We start from the raw sequence: 22,864 nt of genomic DNA, 5'->3' as shown, positions 1-22,864 counted from the left end.
TCATGCATGATATGGGAATTACAGTTTTTCTGTTTTAACACAAGTAGAAGTTAATAAAACAATGTTAAAAAATTAATTGCCCAGCTTAGAAAAAGCTTTAGCTCTGTAACCTGTTATTTATATAGCCTCCTCCTTGTATGTGCTGCTGAAGTACATTTGTCACTTTTTCGTTTTCTTTCCCAAAGAAAAATCAATTAGGTCAGCACTATGTTTTAAACCACCGTGCAATGTCTATTTTATTTAAAAGTAGAACAGCCTTAGAATCTTCTTCAGGGTAGAAAAGTTAGTTAATAGAGGAAAGGCAGAGGAGATAATGAAAAGCTTGGCAGGGAGTGAGTAGATGTGAGACCTTGCAGAGAGGCCTGTTGAGCATATTTGAGGGGACGTTTGTGCACACATGGCCTTGTTCCTTTTGTCCCTTGGACCTATGTGGTTCACAGCCTTGGTGAGCACGCTGAACCTCAGTGACATTTAATGTATTATAAGAAATTATTTTGCTGGTCTCACTTGGGGATATGAATTTATTACTAGTCTCAGATCTATTTCTTTTCTTCTTTTGTGATGCTTTTCAGGGTGAGAGGCTTCTAACAAAATGGAAGTGTTAATGCTAAATTCTTTTCTTTTTTGCCATGGGTGATCCTTAGCTGTTAAGAACAAAAAAAAATAGGACAGATAAAACCACAGTAAATTCTACATAGTGAAAAAAAATAAAGAAAATTAAGTACTTCCCTTTTGTAAAGTAAACAAATATTGTGCTTTGGGAGTTTTTTGTTTGTTTGATGTAATTATAAGAAACTAGTATGGATAATTTTCTTCTAGTCGACATATTTTAAGGGGACGGTTCTTAGTATATGTAATAATCAGTTGAATTTGTTTTTCTGACCTTGCAGTACAGCTTTGCAAGGGTTCTTAGAGAATCTGTTAGCTCTGTTCCTCACTTTTTCTGGTAAGCATAGAACTGTGGAATTAATACACCAGTGTTGCTTATATCTGGTCATGACAGAAGAATCGAGTCATTGCAAACCTTTTCTTCGTGACAATTTGTGACAGAGTTTAGCAATATCTGTAGGGTCACTTTCAATATATTTCTGTGTTTTCTTGTCACTCCTAATCTGCTACTAAAATGGCACTGGAAAACAGGTAGCATTTGTAATACACCTTTGCACCAGCTCGTGTGGAGATGATGAAATTAAACATCTTTTTGACCATTAGGGCAAAAAATAAATGATCCTGACCTGACTAAGGGACAACACTGATCTGAACTACTTGAAAGCAGCTAAGGATACAAAGTCCTTTAGAAGCAAATGCCTCTTGAAGATTGCCAGGAGGCAAGAGAAACTCTCCAGGGCTGCAGCTTATCATGGTGTACAGCGTGTTTGATCACTGAGCTGTGCTGGCTGGTGAGATGTGCATTTATAAATCTTAATGGAACTGCATCCCCTTTGGTACAGATACCCCTGGGATATTTAGTTTAAAGGAAAGTCACTTAAAAAGAGAGGTTTGATTAAGGTACACAAAATGGGTCTTCAGTGGGCACAAACTGAAACAGGGAATTCTATTTAATCCTCAGAAAAAGCTATTTTACTGTAAGAGGGTGATCAAACACTGGAATAGGTTGTCTGAAGGGACAGCCTTAGAGATACTCAGAACCCAACAGGATACAGTACTGAGCAAACTGCTGTAGGATTTGACCAGGAGGACTGGACTAGGTTATCTCCAGAGATGCCCTCCAATCTCAGTGACACTGTGGTTCAGTGAAATGATGGTGGGGTAAAAAGAAGGGCCACAGTCACCTGGCATACCCTTTTTTATACAAGGTCTTCTGATTGAACACTGTCCTCCTCTCCTGGGCTTTCCCACTCTGGGGAGAGTTTGGGATAGTTCAGGAGCAAAGGGAGAGGGTGTGGAGGGAAGAGAGTGCGCGCTTTCAAGTTTTGTATTTCCACCTGTGTGACGACAAATGTAACTCATTTAATGCTTGTATGTGCCTTCTGTCCTGGCTTAATTAACTCGTGCAATAGTGGTTGTACAAATCCTTGTGTGGTCTGTGCATCCTAGAAATGAGAAGGGCTGCTGCAAATTCTGTTTTAAGAAAAAAAAAAGGAAGCAGGGAACTGAAGGGGAAAATAATGGTCTTTTTGAAGCACTTAAGAGTACATGTTCATTCCAAGCACATACTTGGCTCAGCAGGTGGCATTATTTACTGACCAAAGAACATCAGTCAGCATAGCAAGTGCTGGGCATTTCAAATCAGAAAAAAACCTAATAATAAAGTTTTGCCCTGATTATATAGCTCCTCTTTTTAATTTATTGTCTACAGTAGGTGGAGAAGATTGAAATCATAGTGATGATTAAAAATGAGCAGGCAGAAAGTTAGCAAAGTAATGTGACAGTTTTGACAAATGTCCAGGTTTAACTGGAAGAAAGAAGTTTGCAATCACCTGCAGTGCCTCATTGTGCACCCAAAGCACAGCTGCCACTGTCTGAGGCTGCTCTCCTGCTGCCACCTCCTTGCACTCAGGCTGGTGGCTGGGTGGGGGGGAAGGCAAGGGAGCAAACCAGTGGAACATAATCAGAGATTAATGATCTATTCTCTGCTTGTCTGCAAATGGCTTGTGAATGAGCACACTTGGAAGAAAAAAAAGCTTGTTTTTTTGAGATGTGCACTAAAGTTTCAGACTCCTCAAGTCTGTTATTCAATGGATACAAAAGATCATTCCCTTTGGGTAGTTATAGCAAACAGCTCTTCTAGTAATATATTGTGTATTGAAAGAATAATGCAGTTCTGCCATAAAATCTCAAAAACTAAAAAGAATGGGATACTTTCATTGTTCCAGGTTGGGGAGGGGGGTGAAGAAATTATGAGATTGACTGTTTAGAACAAAAAATTGACATGAAAGAAATATATAGCATATATAAAAGCCAAATACATGTCTTCTGCCTGCCCTTCCTACGATAACAGGATTTGAAGAAGAGGCTGTCAGTGGTCCATAGCCTATGAAATGTTTTGCATTAGTCAAAACTAACACATCACAGGTCCTGCATGGCCCATCAGGAGAGGTCTCTAGCAAAACTCAGCTTAGAAAGTCATCTCTTCAGGAGGTCACTTGTGCAGGTGTTTAAAAGCCTGTGACGTCAGTGTTACCCAGTAAGTGCTTAGAGATGTGTGCCCAGGTGTGCTCAATAGGGACGAGCTGAAAGCAAGTGCTTACCTTGCTGAACTGCAGCAAAAGTGCCTCAAGCTCTTTGTAAGAGCAGGCCCTCAGTTTGTCTCTGCAGGAGCCGTGTGTGGCCTGGCACAGGTTCTCGGTGACTCCCACTCAACATGCACGTACAGAGCCTTTGTCAAGTGCAGAATATTACCCTGCAATTAAACTGAAGTTCTTTCATTAATCTGAGGTTTAGAATTCATGATGACAAATCTTATTTAAAGGCCTATGTAAATTTGGACAGTAATAATTCTCTAGCACTTTGGCTTAAATCAGGGAGCTCCCTGCAATGCCTGAACTCAGAGTCACACCACTGTATTCTGAGCATTGTCTCTGAATCCACATAAACTGGCAGTAACACTGTTCAGTTAGTTCTTTAGTTTGAGGTTGTGGAAAGACAACTTTAAGTTGTTAATGCTCTGTTGAAAAGCTTGATAGTCCTTTGAAATGGATTGATAGGCTGCAACTTTTGCTCCTTGAATCCAGAAACACTTTGCTGCCATGCAATGAGATACTGCTGCTTTTCTTCACCAAATACAGAGTGCTGGTCAGGGAGAACAAATAAGACTTCTTCAGCTTAATGTTTGAAATTTTTCAAACTTTATTCCCCCTCCCCCCCTCTTTTTTAATGTATGGCTGTAATTGTATGTGTTCAGAATAGGCAAAGACTTTTCCAGTACTGCCCAAACCCTTGTGTTCCCAATGTTTCCTCATCTCTCTCTTTTGGAAAGCTGAATTAGTTCTAACATAGCAAAGCAGGGCATGACATCTCAGCAGTGATTAAACTGAACACTAATCAGCATGGCATGTTCTAGCCTGTTCTTCTTCTGCTTCACATTTCACATTCCCATAAAAAGTGTTCAGTGTCTCTTTATTTCTTCCATTTTCAGTATTGCTTAGGTTCATGGACTACTGAAATCCAGATGTGAAGGACAATTTTGTCTGAACATGACTTACTTTTGATTTCTAGATTTTAATTAGGTGGTTAATTACTTATGACCGTATTGTATCATTGATGACATTTCAATTTTTAAGATAATTACACAATTGTGTGAAGCTAAAGAATTATTCTTTACAGTTCTGTAATCTTACTGTTGTTGTAATACAAATACAAAATAGAGACTCATCATTCTGAGAACTTCAATTTCCATAAGTTAAGTAACAATTAACTGTTTAGTGAAGTTCTCTGATATTTCTAGACCAATTCACAACAATATAAAATGAATTGTGGGTTCTCTATAATCATACATTGGAGAGCAGGTTATACATTTACTGAATTTGTTTACCTATAGTCTGGATTTTTAGTTTGACTTCATGCAGTGCTATTTTGTTGGCCACGTTCCATTAGCTATGGAGTGTCTAAAGCCATGCAGTAGCAAGTAGAAGTGGTAGAATCATAGAAATAAAACAAAAAAACCTTCCCCCCACGAAATCATACCAAGTGCCTCCCTCTCCCCAGTTTTGGTACATTAGCCAAAGGTGTGCTGTGTCCATTGGTTCTGTGTCCCCTGTGAGGACTGGGTATCACCTGTCACTACTGAAGGGCATTTGCCAACTGTTTACATCACCCCTGCTGCTAATCCAGGGGCTGTGGGGCCGTGTCCCTGCCCACCAGCTTTCTCACACCCGTGGTGTGGCTGTTCACAGCAACTGTTCTAAGCTGGTGACTCCAGAGAGGTTCAGAAGACAGAACAAGCTCGAGCTGTAGCTTAACTCAAATGGTGTGAATGTTCTCAGTTTGTACAGTACTGAAGAGTCAGAGGCCTCGGTATTTCAACACCTGAGTGCCCTGAGATCCTGAATTCCCCATTCCCAGCTCTGGGCCTGCCTTTCCTCCTGGTACTTCTCCCCCTCTGTTGACTGTTTCCAGACACTTGCCTTCCTAATTCTAAAATAGGTGAATTATTCTGAATTGGCTTCCACTGGGTCATGGCTTCATTATATGATTGTCAGTCCAGTTGAAGGAGTCCTGAAAAATGGGAGATATTATATATAATGTACATTCCAAGCTTAAATATCTGATCTTGACCTTGTTCTCTGAACAACTGGGAACGCAGCTTTGTTGAACTGAGCCCAGCCAGTGATGCAGCAGGTACAACACCTTGTAAATGGTAACCAAGTGGCAAATCAGTTTGAATATTTTCAGTGAACTGTCTGCAAGCATGAGTTATTTGTGAATAGTTTTGTTTAATGTATACCTGCAGAATTTCACAAAATGTTCAAAGAGAGATGAAAGGTGAAATGCAGTGAATAAATTATTCATAACAAATTATTCACTAAGCTCAATTCATCACTGAGATGAGACAGAATTATTGACTGGCCATGGAAACAAAATTTCATTTCAGAGAGATGATATTAAAATATCGGTATGTTAGTGTAATTATGCTGTGATTGTAAAGACTTTACTATTCCGTAGTAAAATATGCCTTGGGCACTGCTGCAAGATTGATATTCTCCAGAGCTAGTACACTGGATTTTTCCTTTAGCTATGTAATGGAATTTAGGTACACAATTGATCTCTTCCCACAGTGAGACAAATTTTTGCTTATTTCCTTTGCTTATAATTTGCTGATAGGCAAATACTGTGCTCAGTTGGATGGAATGAAGAGTGGTTAAACTGGAAGTGGTAGATGTGTATTCTTTAAGCATTCTTCCTTGCCAGTCTGCAGTGTCTGGAGTGTTCCTGTAATGTGAGAAGGAGGCTGCCTTCTCTTACCACTTACACGTTCAGCATATAAGCTTGGGGTCTGCTTCAGCTCTGTGCATGTGACAACCTGCACAGACATGTGAATAATCTTTTGGCCAGCAGGTTGGGAAAGAGTGGTTAAAATGTTATCTCCTGTGCAGTTTGCATCGGCCAGTGGATCTAGATGGATATTGTGAATGTGTATTAATGTTTCTCCAGCCCAGGAGATGCTTCCTTTAGTTGGCTCCTTAGGTTTTTAAAACATTTCCCTCTTGATTTGCTTCTCAAGGTACAAAATGGATAATAGCATGTCTGCTGCAGCATGTGCTTGGTTACTGATTATTGGCATGACCCTGATATCCAAATCCTATATGAAGTCAATGTAGTGTTGTTCTAGGAGCTGCATTTTTGCAAAAAGACCTTGTATTTCCTTGAGCTGTCCTCTGTAGTACAGTCCATCCATGGGCTCTTAACACTGCAGTCCTCTGAAGCCATTGGTGTATTGAGGCATAAATGATTCTTCTCCCCTCAGCCATGGTGTCTGTCCCTACTCTGTGAACTCCTCGATGTGGCATCTCTCTTCTGCAGAAGCTCTGTATGGGATTGCTAAAGGGTACAACTGTTCTTCCTATGAACTCCTTGCCTGAGGGACAGAACATGAGATAAAATGAGTTGTCTGATTTTAGCACCACAAATCTAGTGTTGAGTCAATCCAAGTAGTTAATTTCAGATCAGGACTTGAAATCACTTTAATACTTCTCTGCTTTTTCCAGTTGTCCTGGGCTTATTTTAAAAATCAAATATTAGAGCTGCTGTTTATTCATTTCAGATGAGCACACTTTGGTTTATACTGGAAGGCCCAATTTGTTCCACCCCAGTTAAAGATGTTGGCCTGAAAATGGTAAAGGGTCACATGGACTGCAGCAACACGTTTGGTGCTGCTGTGTTAGCTGTAGCTTGGGCTGTGCTTACTGAATTGCTCTCACTTACCAGTGATAGACAGTCTTCCAGCAAAAAGGGAGGCTTTTCAAAATGCTAATAAAAGCATTAGTGCTCCATCATCATCATCTTGCAGAAAACAATGTCTAGGTCAATCTATCTCCTTCTAAATCTTCAGAGAAACAAAATTTAAACTCATTTTACCGAGGCCAAATGTCAATCATAAGAAAAAATCTATATGAAATTTTAATTGCAAGATGTTCAGTGCAAATTTAATGAGTGAAATAAGAGATCTGAGAATTCAAGCATGCTCAGCTCATGCATAATGTTGACTTAAATTGGCTCTCTAGAGGTGCAGGGAATTGCGTTTTTAGAATTTACACACTGATAGAGCAAATGTACTGGGCCCTGTAGGTTAAGGTCATAAATCAGAATCATTTAACTGCCTTTGAGTGATTGCTACAGACTATAATGGTTGGGAGAACTGGCTTCAGCTACAAGTGATCACTATGCTTGGATTATTGAAACACTGCTCAATATTCATAAATCAGTGATCATTAATCCCCTAAATAGTTCCTGTCAGCTTTCTAAATAAATTTCCTACTGGTTAATTGAGATTGAAGGAGACTAGCATGCACTGGTTTGGAATTAGAACAAATGATCTACTTTGCCTACCTAGGATCAGAAAGACATCTCTGGGGGAAATTAAACCATACTGGGTACATATGAGGCTGCTCAAGTTTTCCCATTTAAGCTGTGAACTGGGGAAGCCTTTCTTAGCAGGTTTTGCTCTCATGAGTTACAATGATTATAAAAAGACTTCTTAATTTTTTGATGATGAAGATATTTGTGTGCTGTGCATCAGAAGTAGCTAAGCTGTCAGTGGGTGGCATTCCTCCCAGTGCAGAGGGTGGGTATGGAGAGACAAGGACCTGCAGCCCTGGAACTGCACTGGTGCAAGGCACTTGTCTTAGTCTTCTCAGCAGTTGCAAGAAATTAAAATTCATAGCTTTGGTGCTGGGATGTAATTGACATGTTTTAGCTCAGTAGATGTTTTTATTAGCTGCCCACAGTAGTGTGGTTTAATGTTGTTTGCCGGTGTAGCTGCTTATACTTGAATGGGAAGAATGTTTTACAGGTACTGATGGTCTCCCTTACCCCTCCTACAGTAGCTGTGAGGTGGGTTTGCAGACTTCCAACACTGCAGGTCCCTGAAAGAGGAGTTCTGAACTGGAGGAGCTGTGGTTTGGAGCTTGTGTCAGTGGTGGTTTCTGTGGGGCCTGGACTGGGTACCAGCTGTGTGTGACACCTGAGAGCACAACCTGCTCCTTCCAACAGAACCACGGCCCCCGTGTCTGAGAAACGCCACGCTGGCCATCCTTGCCTCAGTCCTTGGGGTAGGGTGTTTTTGTTGGCTCTTCTCAGGAGATGGGGATGCTGTGCCAATGCCAGCTGTCTGCCTGCTCTTCCTGCCCACTGGCAATTTTGGCCCACATGGGCCAGCTTTCACTAAATTTAACACGGCAGGAAAGGGCTTAAAACTATCAGGTTCCTACAACTGGGCAGGAAGAAAAAGGCCTCTTGCTAATTCACTGACACGGAAAAGTGGACCTTACCCCACAGGAAACCCTGGTTTTCCACCAGGCTGCTCACCAACTCCTTGTTTTTTCTGTTGTACCATTGAAATGTTGCTGTTGCCATGGGTTTGGAGAGCATGTACTTAAAAAAACCCAAACTCTTATTGTTTAAACGCTGCTCCTCTCTCATAGTTTCCATCTTCTTTTCATTTCATTTATGTGTGTACTTACTTCTAGGGGAAAAAAAGAAAAAAAAAGAAAAAAAAAGGCAGTATTTAGTGAAGAGCAATAGAAACATTGCAATGCTATTATAGGTGCTAGACATGATGATTTACTGTATCACAAGTCACTGAGGAAAGGAGAGATGCTGGTGCCTTGTTGGTATTATCTCAGAGTATCTCTTATTAATAAGATTTATGAGAAGATGAGCTTGAGAGAAGGATTTATTTTTTTCATCTGTTTCTTAAATGTAGGACTTAAACCGGAACTGATGTATATCTAGATTCCTTTCATATCAGGACCACCAGAGCTCCAGGTAAAAAGCTAATTGTATCAAAACCCCATACTTAATTTGACTAAGAGCAATTATTTTTGAAGCATGTATGGAAAAATGAAGCAGTATACTTAGGAGTGTTCTTACTGCTGTTGCAATCTGTCCTTTTATTGCTGATCAACACTGACACAGGGTGTTAACATAAGTTCCTTTAGATACGCTACTAGTTACAAATAAAGTTTAGGATGTGATGAAGAAGTTTGAGGAGAAAACCCCACCTTTTGTCTCTCTTTCATTGCTGTTCCACTTGTATCAGCTCCAGCCCAAACTTTCCATTCCTGGCTGCTGTGCTAAAATGTAAGTGGCCATCCCATTAGACAGCTACACTTGGGATGGAGCAGCCCCCTCATCACCTGACATCAGCTGATATTGTATTGCCCTGAAGAAGCTTTTAAATCCTGGTGGTCAACACTGCAGTTCCTTCTGCTGTGAATGTATTTTCTTCCTATTACAGGCACTTCCATGCAATACAACGTTCTAGAAATGTTTATATTTTACACTGTATCATTACTTAATTACTTTGCTTGGTGTTGCAGTTTGGTTAGTGATAAACTGTAAATACACTTGTAATCTCTTAAGCTTCTTGAGTGTTGGAATGACGAGTGTGCTGTGACTCCTGCCTCCTCCAGGATGGCTCGTGCAGGCTCTGGGAAGCACTGCTTCCCTGCTGGGACTGGTGGTGCAGTGTAGAAGGGGTACCTTGTGCTGTGGATTCTGGTTGACTGTGGGAAAGTAGCCCCTCTAGATGTGACCTGAGACTTCCACTGTACTAGGTGCTGTCTGAATTTAGATCAAAAAGATGGTCTGAATTGCAATTAAAATAGAAAGCTAGAGATACCTAGGAGGCTTACTGAGGAGTCAGAAGTGAGGTGCTTTTTTCCTTTTTCTCCCTTGCTGGTACTGCAGAGGTATAGCTCCACCTGTACAGTTCTTCTGCAGTACTCTCACTTAATTTCCTTTCTTTAAAACCTTGTTGTTGTATGTGGCCAGGCCATCATGGCTGATGCCAGGAGTAGAAATAAGCCTTAGGCTTTAATAATGTGGAATGGGACCAGATTGTGTTGCTTGTGTGAAGTCTGCAGTGCATTGTCTGTGTCTGCTCCCCAGATGAGCAGGGAGAGAATGTTGGGGGAAACGAGCTTCCTTCAGGCAAGCTCAGGTGGCTTTGTTTGTGATACAAGAGGCAGGAAGCAGGAAAGTCATGCGTAAAGACTCCTGCCACTGGAGGAGCATTGCTCATGTGTTTCCAAGCCAGGCTCAGTTTCTTGGCCTAAATACCACCTACACCTTTTGTGACCTGTAGCTGGAGTAAAGCATCCCTTGGTGAAAGCTGGGAACTTAGTTCATGCTATAATAAATTAGTAGTAGTAGTTTAAATTTACTCATCAAATTAGTAGTAGTAGTTTACTCATTAAATTGTATTGCATGTTATATTCTTATATACATATATATGTTATTATAATCAATGTTCTGTTAAGGTTGGGAGACTGTAAGTTGCAGAATGGTTCATTAATCTGTCAGCATTGTAAGCTGATAGTCACGCAGCTTGCAGTTCTTAAGATAGAAAGACAAATTATTGTGCCTTGCTGAATAAGTATTTTGTATCTTATTTTTCTAAAAAGCTTATTGTCTCATAGCACACGCGTAAAGTAATGAAGGGAAGGACAAGGATCAAAGGATCAAGAATGAGAACGATACAGAGAATCCAAGATGGACATCTGGAGATACCTACACACTAAGCTACACACTGGGCCTCAAGGACTAAGGACTAATTCAAACTGTGGAAAGGAAAGCACCTGGCAACTGAAACGGGCCTGCAGGGAAGCCAACGAGAACCAGACCTGCAAACTCGATCCAATAGAAGGATAACAAGTGACAATGGGAGGGGAACTGATAAGGGAATAAAAGTTACTGGTTTTGCTTACTGTGCTTGCGAGCCGTGAGTGGAGCAGGGGCCTCCCCGGCCGCCCAGCGCGCTGTTTTGCTTATTTGCATTTTATATAAATCTTCAATACATTTTTATTACTATATTTCAGCCTAGTTTCAGTTACTTATAACAATGCAACCATGGTGTGTGTTGTTGAGCTCTGCTGTCACTGTTGTCCTCTAGTTTGAGATTCCTTTGACTCAGCCACCCCTCTTACCCCCTGTTCAATCCTCCAGGTGACCTGTCAAGGTAGGCAAGCGACAAGGGGGCTTTTTGGTTTTCAGCCTCACTTTCTAAGTATGTTGGAACATATAATATTACATTTCTAAGTGCAGAACTAATTTGGAACTTGGTTGGAACAGAGGTGTAGAAGAAAAAAACGACAATGTCATTGCAAAATCTATCCAGGTGTTTGTTTGCATTAACTTCTCAATGTGGATGGCTCCAACTGTGTTGTTTGCAATTCCTTATTTACTTTTTAGCCTTTTTGTACACATGCAACTACCTGTATCTTGGTGTAAGGCTTTTCTTATATTTATTTCCACTGCTATGCCTCCAGTTCTTACTTCCTTCTGCTACTGCAGTGTTTTTTCTTGGCTGTGGTTCCATAGAGCTTGGCATCAATAGGGAGCACACACTAAACTGAAACAAGGATATTCTCATATCTGCATTTGTCATGCTGATTTGCCACTGCTTCCCTCTTGTACCGTGAAACTGGTTGTGAAGTGATAAATAACCAAACCTTGTTATGTCTTGTAAATAGTCTAATCCCATTGTTATGTCAGAGCCTCTAATCTTGATCCAAATTTTGTCTGTTGATCTAATTAGGGTTTTCATTTGTTCCTTAACAAATTTCTCACTCTCGGAGTTGCTGGGCTGGCTTTTGAGACTGCTGAGGTGGAATGATCCATACAGTTCCTTGTGGCTTTAAACAGAAACATCTGTCAGACATGAGCATTTTGTTGGCACAGTTTAGCAGTGAGTGAACTTGTGTGTCACAGCCCTGCTCCTGCTCTGTGAGGCTGAGGTTGGTGAGAGACCTTCTTGGGGACTGCAGAGCCTGTGGAGACCAGCTCTCTGTTCCAGGTCTGCAGGAAGCACTGTGCTCTCTGGTGACCTTCCCAGGAAAATGGAAAGTCCAGACGGATGATGCTGACTCTTTTTCATTCTTTGTTCATGTTTCCTTCCTTTCCTTTTTTGGAGAGGAGGCCTCAGCATTTTATTCTTGCTGGCTAAAGATGAACTTTAAATTTGATTTTATTTTTTTATTTTCAGAGTCATCAGGAACTTCTGCTGAAGTGTAGAGCTATGAGTTCAAGTACTGTCCTGAACAGAGATGATCTCTGTCAATTAGAATCTAACTTCAACTGATCCGAAAGAAGAGTACTTGTCTTTAGCATCTGTGTGAGAACTATATATATATACACACACATATATAAATTAAACAAAATGTCTGTTTCTTTTTGTCGACATCATGCCTTAAACAGTATGGTTTCAAGAGAAGTTACTTCCTTGGCACTGAGTCTGCCCCCATTTAAGCCAGAGGCAGCACTTCACTGATTTGAGAGAGTGGCACTGGGGCACTGAGGAAGGGGAGTTTGTCAGTGCATTTGTTTCCTTAGACCACAGCTCCCAAGGGAACAGCAAGGGGCTTTAGTTTGTGGATGTTTTAAATTACCTTGTGGTCACCGGCCTGTTCATAAATCTACAAGGAAAAGCAAAAGCAATTTCATTGTAATCCTGTTTGTTGCAGACACACTCCAGAACGCTGCACTTAGCTGGGCCAGCAGCTTTCCTGGCCTTGAGATGGCTCCTGTGGGGATGTGGAAGCACCTGCTGTGTGCCCACAATGCAAGGGCTGTAGAAGAAACAAAATGCTGCTCTGCTGGGGCTGAGACATGAGCTGATACAAATCCTGCTGAGAGCAGAGACAGGAGCAGCCCAGACACGTGTGGCCCCTAGGCAGCACCATGGGAGGCACTTGCAGGAGGCTGTTTGGCAGAGCAGTGACAGGAGATTGATAAAATTGCTGCCAGAACTTGTTATTAGTATTTATGTATCCCAGTAGTCTGCTACGTGTTGGAGTAGCTGTACTGCATCTCCTACTAAATACAGGCAGTGTAAATTGAAGCTGGATGGGACCTATGGTATGTGAAGTGTAGTCTCACCATGAACTGGCAGCACTGTTTTCATCCTGTTTGGGTGGGGCTACCTGCCCTCCTGCACAAACTCATCACAGAGTCACAGAATATGCTGAATTGGGAGGACCCACATCAAGTCCAACCCTCAGCCCTGCACAGGCCCAGCCCCAAGAGTCCCCCCCTGTGCCCCAGAGGATCATCCAAACCCTCCTGCAGCTCTGGCAGCCTTGGGGCTGTGCCCACTGCCCTGGGGAGCCTGTTCAGTGCCAACCACCCTCTGGGGGAAGAACCTTTCCCTGAGATCCACCCTGAGCCTGCCCTGACACAGCTCCAGCCATTCCCTGGGGGCTGTCCCTGGTCCCCCCAGAGCAGAGCTCAGTCCTGCCCCTCCTCTGCCCCTGCCCAGGCAGTTGGAACTGCAGGGAGGTCTCCCCTCAGTCTCCTCTGCTCCAGCTGAACACACCAAGTGCCCTCAGTGTCCTCACACAGCTTCAAATCCAGGCCCTTCCCCATCTCTGTTGTCCTCCTTTGGGCACTCTCCAATGGTTTCATTTCTTTCTTGAATTACAATTGTTATAAGTAACTGAAACTAGGCTGAAATATAGTAATAAAAATGTATTGAAGATTTATATAAAATGCAAATAAGCAAAACAGCGCGCTGGGCGGCCGGGGAGGCCCCTGCTCCACTCACGGCTCGCAAGCACAGTAAGCAAAACCAGTAACTTTTATTCCCTTATCAGTTCCCCTCCCATTGTCACTTGTTATCCTTCTATTGGATCGAGTTTGCAGGTCTGGTTCTCGTTGGCTTCCCTGCAGGCCCGTTTCAGTTGCCAGGTGCTTTCCTTTCCACAGTTTGAATTAGTCCTTAGTCCTTGAGGCCCAGTGTGTAGCTTAGTGTGTAGGTATCTCCAGATGTCCATCTTGGATTCTCTGTATCGTTCTCATTCTTGATCCTTTGATCCTTGTCCTTCCCTTCATTACTTTACGCGTGTGCTATGAGACAATAAGCTTTTTAGAAAAATAAGATACAAAATACTTATTCAGCAAGGCACAATAATTTGTCTTTCTATCTTAAGAACTGCAAGCTGCGTGACTATCAGTTTACAATGCTGACAGATTAATGAACCATTCTGCAATTTACAGTCTCCCAACCTTAACAGAACATTGATTATAATAACATATATATGTATATAAGAATATAACATGCAATACAATTTAATGAGTAAACTACTACTACTAATTTGATGAGTAAATGTAGACTACTACTACTAATTTATTACACAATGCCCCAAACTGCCACAATATTCTAGGTGAGGCTGCAACACACGAACAGGTCAGGCCTCCACATTGCATCTTCTGTGAGTCAGGAAGTCCTTGAGTTTGGGGCTCCAGCAGGGACAAAGCTGAGCAGAGTCAGGTGATTGTGGGGCCTTTCCTTTGCACCAGTGCTGGGAGCCCACTCTGGGTGACTGGGTGCAGTCCTGGGTGTTACTGGTTTCCTGGGGCGACCCCGTGCCGAGCTATGTCTGTAGGATCATTAATGAGGCATTTATTCACTTTCTGGTGTTTCAGCTGGCATCTGGTTATCAATTGATTCATATTGTTTGATCTGCCTTAACCACAAGTTCTCAAAACCCTGTATTAAAAAACCCAAGAAAACCAGCCAACCAAACAGTGAAACAAAAACCCCCAAACCAAATCCTTGACTTATTTTATCATAAAATTGTTTTCTGACTGAGTGATGTTGATTGGAGTTGATTGGAGTGATGTATATGACACATACATATGCCAGTCCTCTCAACTGCAGGTTTGCAGGTCTGGGGTTGCTGTACTTCACAAGTACTTCCTGCAGATGATGTGACTTTTGGCGATAACAAAAATGTGTAAAGCAGAACTATGCAGTTAGTTTTCTTAGCTTTACTTTAGAGGGCAACGTAGGTGTAGTTTAAGTGTGATTCTTAAACATTTCTGTTCTAACGCATAAAGCTGGAAAGTTATCCTTGGAAAATGGAAAGCATGGTTGTTTCTGTTCTGTTTCATGCAATACTTGGATCAGTTTCTGCTGAGATAAGATTCTTACGAGCTAGGGTGGCTTGAATTACAAGGACTTGAATTTTGAGTAAAAAAAATGTTTTATTGGAAGCAATAGAAGGCATTCCAGTGTCTTTAGAGAGAAGAATATTTCAGTAAGAAGTTTTACATGTTGCAGAAGCATACAAGTGCTCACCTTCCAGCTCTGTATCCAGGCACACCAAGAGCCCAGATTTGACTTAAATAATCTGTAGTTAATAGGGAGCTCATTTATTGGTTGCACCACATATTTCAGTCCAGACAGTCATTTTTACATCATTCTATACCAATTAGGCATGTTATCTCTAATGTTTTGTGGCTGTTATAAAAGGAGGAGGAGAACTGATGGATAATACCTATAGGTTCAACATTAGATTCTCTTTACAAGTCCAATTATCACTCATGGGAGACCGCACATGCACAAAAAACAGATGTTATTTTAATGTGTAAATCAATAAAGCTGCCTTGTTTTTTTCTGGTTTTATTCCAATATTGATGGGATCTGTAAAAGTCTTTTTGAAAAACAGCATCCTATCTGTCTTGAGTTTCCAGTAGGAAGGATGGATCAATTTCTTTGGGAAGGTTCTAAAAGAGTATAGAACAAACAGATACAATCAGTGATTCTGAAACCCAAGATTAATCTGAGTATTGATGGTTTCCATCCAGGGCCTTGTATGCTGCTGGAATATGTGCTGAGCCAGCTGTGAGCTGTGCTCTGGTTGAATATGTCAGCCCCACCTGGAACCGAAAGGCCTGGGATATGCAGAGTTCAGGATGGTCAACCCAATCATTCCTTCTGAGTTGAAGCCTTCCCTACCTTTGACTTTTTAGTCAGTGTTCATTTTATTTAGGGAGGAGGGAAGGAAATAATACTCATATAAAAAAAACACCCAGGGTATTGGGGAATAGGAAAAGAAACCAAAACAGTCTTTTAAAATTACTTTGTCTCTTGGTTCTGCCTGATGGCAGATTTTGCTCTTGAACAACATGGCACCCTCAGAAGTAAAAGGAAAAAGAGCATCTGTACAGAGGAGTCCCCAGGATGTGTGTGTGGGGGGAGCTGTTCTCAGTAAAAGGGACCATAATGATTATATTTCTGAAGTGACTGAGACTAATAGATGTTGATATGTAAAAAGAAAGGATTCTTTTTTTGTTGGTCCATTGAGGAGGGCTATAATTTTTTTATCTAAGCTCTGATCAGAAGTTGACATATGACATCAGAATTGAAATACAGCTCTGTGGAATATTTTGTCAATAGGAAAAAAAATGCATATGATAAAGCTGCTGAATTTTTGGCATCAATTACAACACCATCTTGTGAGCACTGGCTAGAGATATTTAAGGCCAGGTTTCAGCAGCATTGTACTCTGAATGAATGGAGAATTTCAGATAACTGCATTTCCCTTTTCTGTTCCAAGTATGTGTGGGTATTCTGCAGGGTTTTTATTCGATTGAATTGTAATCAGAGTCAGTCATTACTTTGCTGCTTGGAAAGATAATTCCTAAGAATGATAAGTTAGGGTGAAATTCATTCTGCAAGTTTAGAACTCTTAAGCCTACCAGATTTTTCAGGAGGTTTCACAGCTTGGTTCCAGTGCATATTTGAGAAGTGTAAATACCCTCCAACCAAAACAGAAATGGTCAGAGCTAGGACCCAGGGGACTCTGAGTTCTGGTGTCTCCTGGCTGCAAATGGTGTTATGGTGTATACTATTTTTTTGAAGGCCACAAAAGCCAAACCCAAAGATCTCACAAACCTAGGACTGTGTTCAAATATGGTGGCTGATAAAATAAAACAATTGATGTTGCACAATTCCACCTTGGACAGCATTTTTGAATGAAATTATAGTGACACTCCCCGAGGTATTCAGCTCTGTGCTGGCATGTTCCACAGCTGAGGATTGTGGTGTCCAACAGCTACACTCTGACTGGCCTCCTAAGAACTGAAAGAGCTGCTCAGACCCAAAGAAATGACTCAGAAACATCGAGGGAGACCTCCCTTGGAACAATGTTCAAGGAGTCTGGAGATGAGGTTCTACGCCATCTTCCTAGTTAGGGAAGAGAATTTGAGAAAAAGGAGATGAACTGAGCAGGTGAAAGACTGTCTGCATAGCTGGTGCCATGCTCAAGGTCTTGGATTTTATGATTTTGGCTATACCTTCAAGGAACTGGGCCTGTTAACAATCTATGGTCATGAGTGTCCTGGGCAGCAAACTGGCTGGACTTATCAACAGAGCCTTAAACTTCATCTAAAAAAGATTCAAACTTTTAATTCTTTTTCTATTTATAATATCTTCTGTAACTTCCTTTCTATTCTGGCTTAAACATACTCTAAATTTTGAAAACATTATATCGCCTCAGTTATTGCAGCAAACAGATATTGCACAGCTCAGATCCATCTCACATCCTGATTGTGGGAGCAGGCTGAGAAGAACAGCAAAGAGCTCCTTCTGTGCTCATTGTGTCAGAGGCCGTCTCAGTTTAATGAGACTGAAGGGTTTTGCTAAGGAGGACGAGTTATAAGGAAGACCAAGCTCCTCCCTCCAAGCAATTGTAAATCCGAAATTAAGAGATTCTAATTGAGGAAGTGTGGAGAAAGGAAAAATAACAGCCCTTTATTAAAGAATATATGTGTGTTGGCAGAAAAATGAAAGAACACAAAAACAACTGAACAATAATCCTGTACCCAAAAATCCCCTTCAAAAAGGAAACAGTTCCGCACTTTCTGCCCTTCAGTGCAATTCCAGCCACGGCCGTCAGGGAGCGCTGTTGGGGCAGGGCCCGCAGGGTGTCGGTGTGGCCGGCAGGGGGCGCTGTTGGGGCAGGGCCCGCAGGGTGTCGGTGTGGCCGGCAGGGGGCGCTGTTGGGCTCTGGCGGGCGCTGTGAGGGCCCCGGTGCCGGCAGGGACCGAAATGGAGATTCCCCCTCCGAGAACGGGAAAGGGAAAGGGGAAAAGGTTTTTTCCCCGTGAACTCCTGCTGTCGGCGGCTGCTCTGGCCGGGACTCCTCCAAAGGTTCCTTCACGGAAGGGCCAAGCCTCTCGGATGAAATCTGAGCAATCCGGGCTGGGGGCAGAACAGGGCGCAGGAGAACGGAGGTGAACCGGGGCCAGAAGCAGGCAGGTGACCCGGCTGAAAACAAAAACAAACCACGGAAAAAGTCCCTCCACACACACCCCCTTCCTGAGTCAGGGCAAAAGTGAAGTGCCTGTTTCCTGAGGAGAGAGAAAAAAAACCTCATCACATCCCCACAGTCTTCTGACAGCCATCAGTCTGGAATGAGGGCCTGCTAGTTAGTTCTTTTGTGTGTGTCCATCGCCCCAGGCAAAAGAACCACCTCTCAACATCCCTCTTTCTTAAGGATTCAGGAGAAAGAAAAAAATTTCCCACTTGTTTTTTTAAAAAAGTAAACCTATGACAGAGGCATGTTGCTATCCCTTGCCATCTTGGTGGGTCTGAAGGCATGTGTGTTAGGAGAAAGGATGTCCCTGTAGTCACAAGCTCCAAGCTTTGCTGTAAGCCTCACCCTGCCTCTCAGCTTAACCTACAGATGAAAACACTATTCTTCCTTAAACCATCAGTGACAGAAAGGGGTCAGATTCTTTGAGTGGTCATAGTCCTCCAGGCTGAACACCTCCTGACTGGGTTAAGGAAACTAAATCACTGTGTAGCTCTCACTGACCTTTGTTGTGTTCTAGCTGCATCTTTCTTAAAGCCTGTCCCTGTTGCCTTATGGAATACTTGTTGCCTGGATTGAATCTGTGTAGACACTTCACCTATCTTGTTATGGATTTATTCAGAGTAAAGTTGCAGTTCAACTGCTGACTGTAAGAAGGTTCTTATTGCACACCTTGATACACAGACACAGGGCAGAGGGTTGTAAATAAAAAGAATGAACAGACTGACGTTACTGAGGAAAGTACAAGCAGTAAAAGTTAGGAATGTTCTGTGGAATGGGAACAGTAGCTGGCTGTATATCAGCATTTTTTGTCCATTTGATTGACCTCTGATTTCTAGGCACCTCTTCCTCCTGTGCCACATGAGGTTCCTGTGAAGTAAATGCAGTCAGCGTCACATCAAGCAGAAATCCGTTTATTTTCTTTAATGATCAAGAGCCTCCTGCCCATGTTTGTGAGTGCATCCATGGCACCAATTACCATCATGTCAAATAAAGGTTTGAGCTCTCGCTGACCTTGGTAGGAAAAAATCAAAAACCTTTATTTTGCTCATCTTTTCTTAAACTGACATTTTCTGACACAGGAGCTGTAACACCTTAGGTGCACTTGAAAGTATTTTCTAAAGAAGCAAGGACACTTCTAGGCAAGAAAATGGTCAGATTAGTGTAAGTTGTAACCATCTGAGGTGGCTGAGCATTGAAAAGTGAAAGCCTGAAATAGCAAATGTGAGTTGTATTTCCTTAGTTGTTATGCAGGTTGTGCCTTGGAGTTGTACCTAGGAATCAAGGCCACATATTTGTCACTCATCCAACCTCAGGGCAGGCTCATAGTCCAGCCCAAAGTGATTAGCAGCAACAATCCAACAGCTGGGCACAAATGGAGTAGCAGAGAGAAGGGATGAAGCAGAACTGATTGGTGGGGTTGCATGTGCCCTCAGCACACCCACAACCTCTTGGCCCTGAGCGGGCTCCCCAGGTAGAGATGTAAACGCCAGTGAGAGCAGGAGAAACCCAGAAACTGGGCAGAGCCTCATTGTTGTCCCTTCTGCGCCATTTCTTCATGTTAGGAGTCTTTTCCCTTCCAAGGTGTCTAGTAAAGGGAGTGGGGGTAGTTTATGAGGAGGTGTCTTTCAAGGGCATAGATATTTTACAGAACTCTTTTTAATAATATTTTTTCCTTCCTAGTCTTGTCAGTCTCTCTTCTCAGTTTAAAGTGCCATGTTCTCTATGCTATTCCAAGCTTTTCTTTTGGCAGGGAGAGAAAGGCAGGCCTGTTGTGCTGTAATAATACTCGCCCTCATTCACTGAGGGTGCCATGTGTTGTGTTTTTGAGCCAAACATATTTCTGATTGTGTGATACCTAAATCTACTACCCAATATTTCCCATGCTTAAGCTTCAATAAAAGCTATTCCAAGTTGCCTGTATTCCAAACAGAGTGTGTAATCTCTTTATTATGCCTGGCCTGGCTTGCTGGGCACATGAATAAACCTGGCTGTGTGTCATGATGACTGTTTGTATGGCCTGTCAATAATTGGAACCTAGTTAAATAAAATCAGTGTTTTGTCTTCCCTTAGATAGGACTCATCAGCAGATGGGGAATGCTGCCATTCTTCCTTTATTTTTGGCAAGGGCTTGCATGGCTGACAGGCCCTGCTACGATGGAGAGAGATGGTTCAATGAGGTTTAGGGAAGAACTAATAGTACGTCATTTGCTTCTGCCATGCTTGGAATATGGTTTAATTTGATAATTTAAAATGTATTTTTTTTTAATCTTAAAGGAACCTGCTTTATTACCTACCTCCTGGTTTGACATCTGTGTAGCAAAATGTGAACATTTGGAAGATGCAAACTGAAATCAAAGTGTAGAATTCCCTTTGAAGCTTAGTTTCTTGCTCTTTTCCCTCCCCACCTTTTAATATTCAGCGTGCTATAATTTTATTTCTCTGAAATTCTCAATGTAATTGAAAGAGTGTTGAAGGAACAAAGAAAATATCTAGATTGCACAAATGCCACTTGAGGTGATTAGTTAAAAGCAATCTATTTAAAATTTAATGTGTGTTAACCATATGTGTACACGTGCATGCACGGGGAAGCCAGTGAAATAAATGCAGAGTTTAGATGACTTAGAAGCTTCCAGGCTCTATTATCTAGAGACCAGCTGATGCTGACGGACTGTCTGAAGAATGGGATGATGGTTTTCAAGGAAGTTGAATTATTCTTATTTATTTATAATTTTAAATTACTTTGTTTAGTGTTCTATGGCAAATTTAGATAAGGTAAGCAAGACATTTGATTTTTCATCCTTTTTTGTCTTTCCTTGATAACTTTTGCCAATGATACAAGAGCATGGAAAACTGTATTTAGCCATTCTCAGAGGAGGTGAAACCAACAGAATTAATGTAAATTGAACAAAACCTTTCTAGACCTGCTAAATCTCATGGTTTGTGTAAGACTCTTTCTCAGCCCTTTGATGGATACAGTACTAAAGCTTCTCAGCTCCTGGGCTTCAGACAACTTTTCCTGGGCTCTGTGGACCAAGAGGTGATGAAGCTGCAGCACCAGAAAGCAGCACTTCGGGGGTGCAGCCCTGAATTGCCCCTCACCCCTGTGCTCCAGGGAGGCTGCAATAACAGCAGTAACTGCATCTCACTTAAAAGATGACCCATAAAAGACCTTGACCCAAGGAAGGGAGAAAGGACAGGTAGAGAGTCAGATAAGCTGCAACAGGTGACCAGCAGCTTAGATTGAGGCCCTTCTGTGTCATCTCCTCTTGTCATTGTTTTGGAGCCCTTGCAGCAGGGATGTCCCCAGATTTGTTTTGTGCCTACCATGGTGTTTTGAGGAAAGCCTTTGCTTGAGCACTGCTTCAGAGGTGTGGCCTGTATAACCCTTGAGAGCCCTTGAGTGGGGTAGTATGAAAATGGAACTGGATTCCTGCAAGTGTTCTCCCCATGAGGACACTGAAATGTCAGAGAAAATTTGGTGGTTTTGGCCCTAGAGGGAACTCTTTTGTTTGTAAGTTCTCTTGGATGGTGGGTGGTTAGAGAGAGTCCTGCCCAGTGTGATTGTCCTGATGGAGATGCTCATGCTCCATATGGAGCATGTCTTAATACTGGAGATGTTCAGATGATGCACACCTGGAGGCAGAGGCATCTGAATGCATCCATTGGGCTTATTTGCATGAGGACAGTTTCACAGGTAGTGAAGTGTGAGCAACAGTGAATTCTAGCCTGTGATATTCTGCATTGCATTTTGACAAGAATTCCTGCAGACCTGCATCCATCTGCCCCGTGTGTGCCATAGACAAACATCCTGTAGCAACTGTGATCCATCAGGGAAATAGACATTTTTCTTATCATTTCCCAATATTGTTAACACTTTCATAACAGTCTATATGGTTTTTGGGGAACTGATGTAAGGGTCAAGATTCACCAAATTTTATCTGTCAGTTAGAGAATGCAATGGCATTTAATATATGTTACAATAAAACCTGGTTTCCCCTTACTGAGAGAGTTGCTATAAATGGCTGGATTAAAAGGGTATCTTAACAAAATTCCAGAACACAGAGAAGGAACCTGTAGTGTTTTTGTACTGGATGCCTCTTTTTGTTATGATCCTCTTGTATTGTGGCTTTGAAAACTGCCCAGCAGTACAGTATTATTTACCTTTGCTTTAAATGTTAAAACACATTTTCTTTTTTTCAACCTAAAGGAGACCTTTATATGGAATATAAAAATCACAATACCTCAAGTAGAGGAACATTAAGAAAGTAGAATGCTGGGGTGAATTTTGCTTTGAACATTGTTTCCATTATTCAGAATACATCAAATTTCAGCCCGAATAGAAATGAAAGACTATTGAGGAAACTTTGCAAATACCTGATACTCTAGCTTTTACTTTGCTCTTGTTAACTATGTCATGATTAAGGGAGAATGGAAAATTGTTAAGAGGTTGTGCCATTGCAAATGGTATAACTATGACCCTGTCTTAACTACTGGCATGTGCGAAAGTTCTTTAGTAGTCAGTAAATTCCCTGAACTTTTAAAATGTTTTTTTTTTATACATGAAACTAAAAGGAATAATATAT

This window comes from Myiozetetes cayanensis, unplaced genomic scaffold, assembly GCF_022539395.1.
Source record: "Myiozetetes cayanensis isolate MyiCay16 unplaced genomic scaffold, myiCay2020 scf30, whole genome shotgun sequence".
NCBI classification, from domain to species: domain Eukaryota; kingdom Metazoa; phylum Chordata; class Aves; order Passeriformes; family Tyrannidae; genus Myiozetetes; species Myiozetetes cayanensis.
This window is presented reverse-complemented; position numbering follows the sequence as displayed.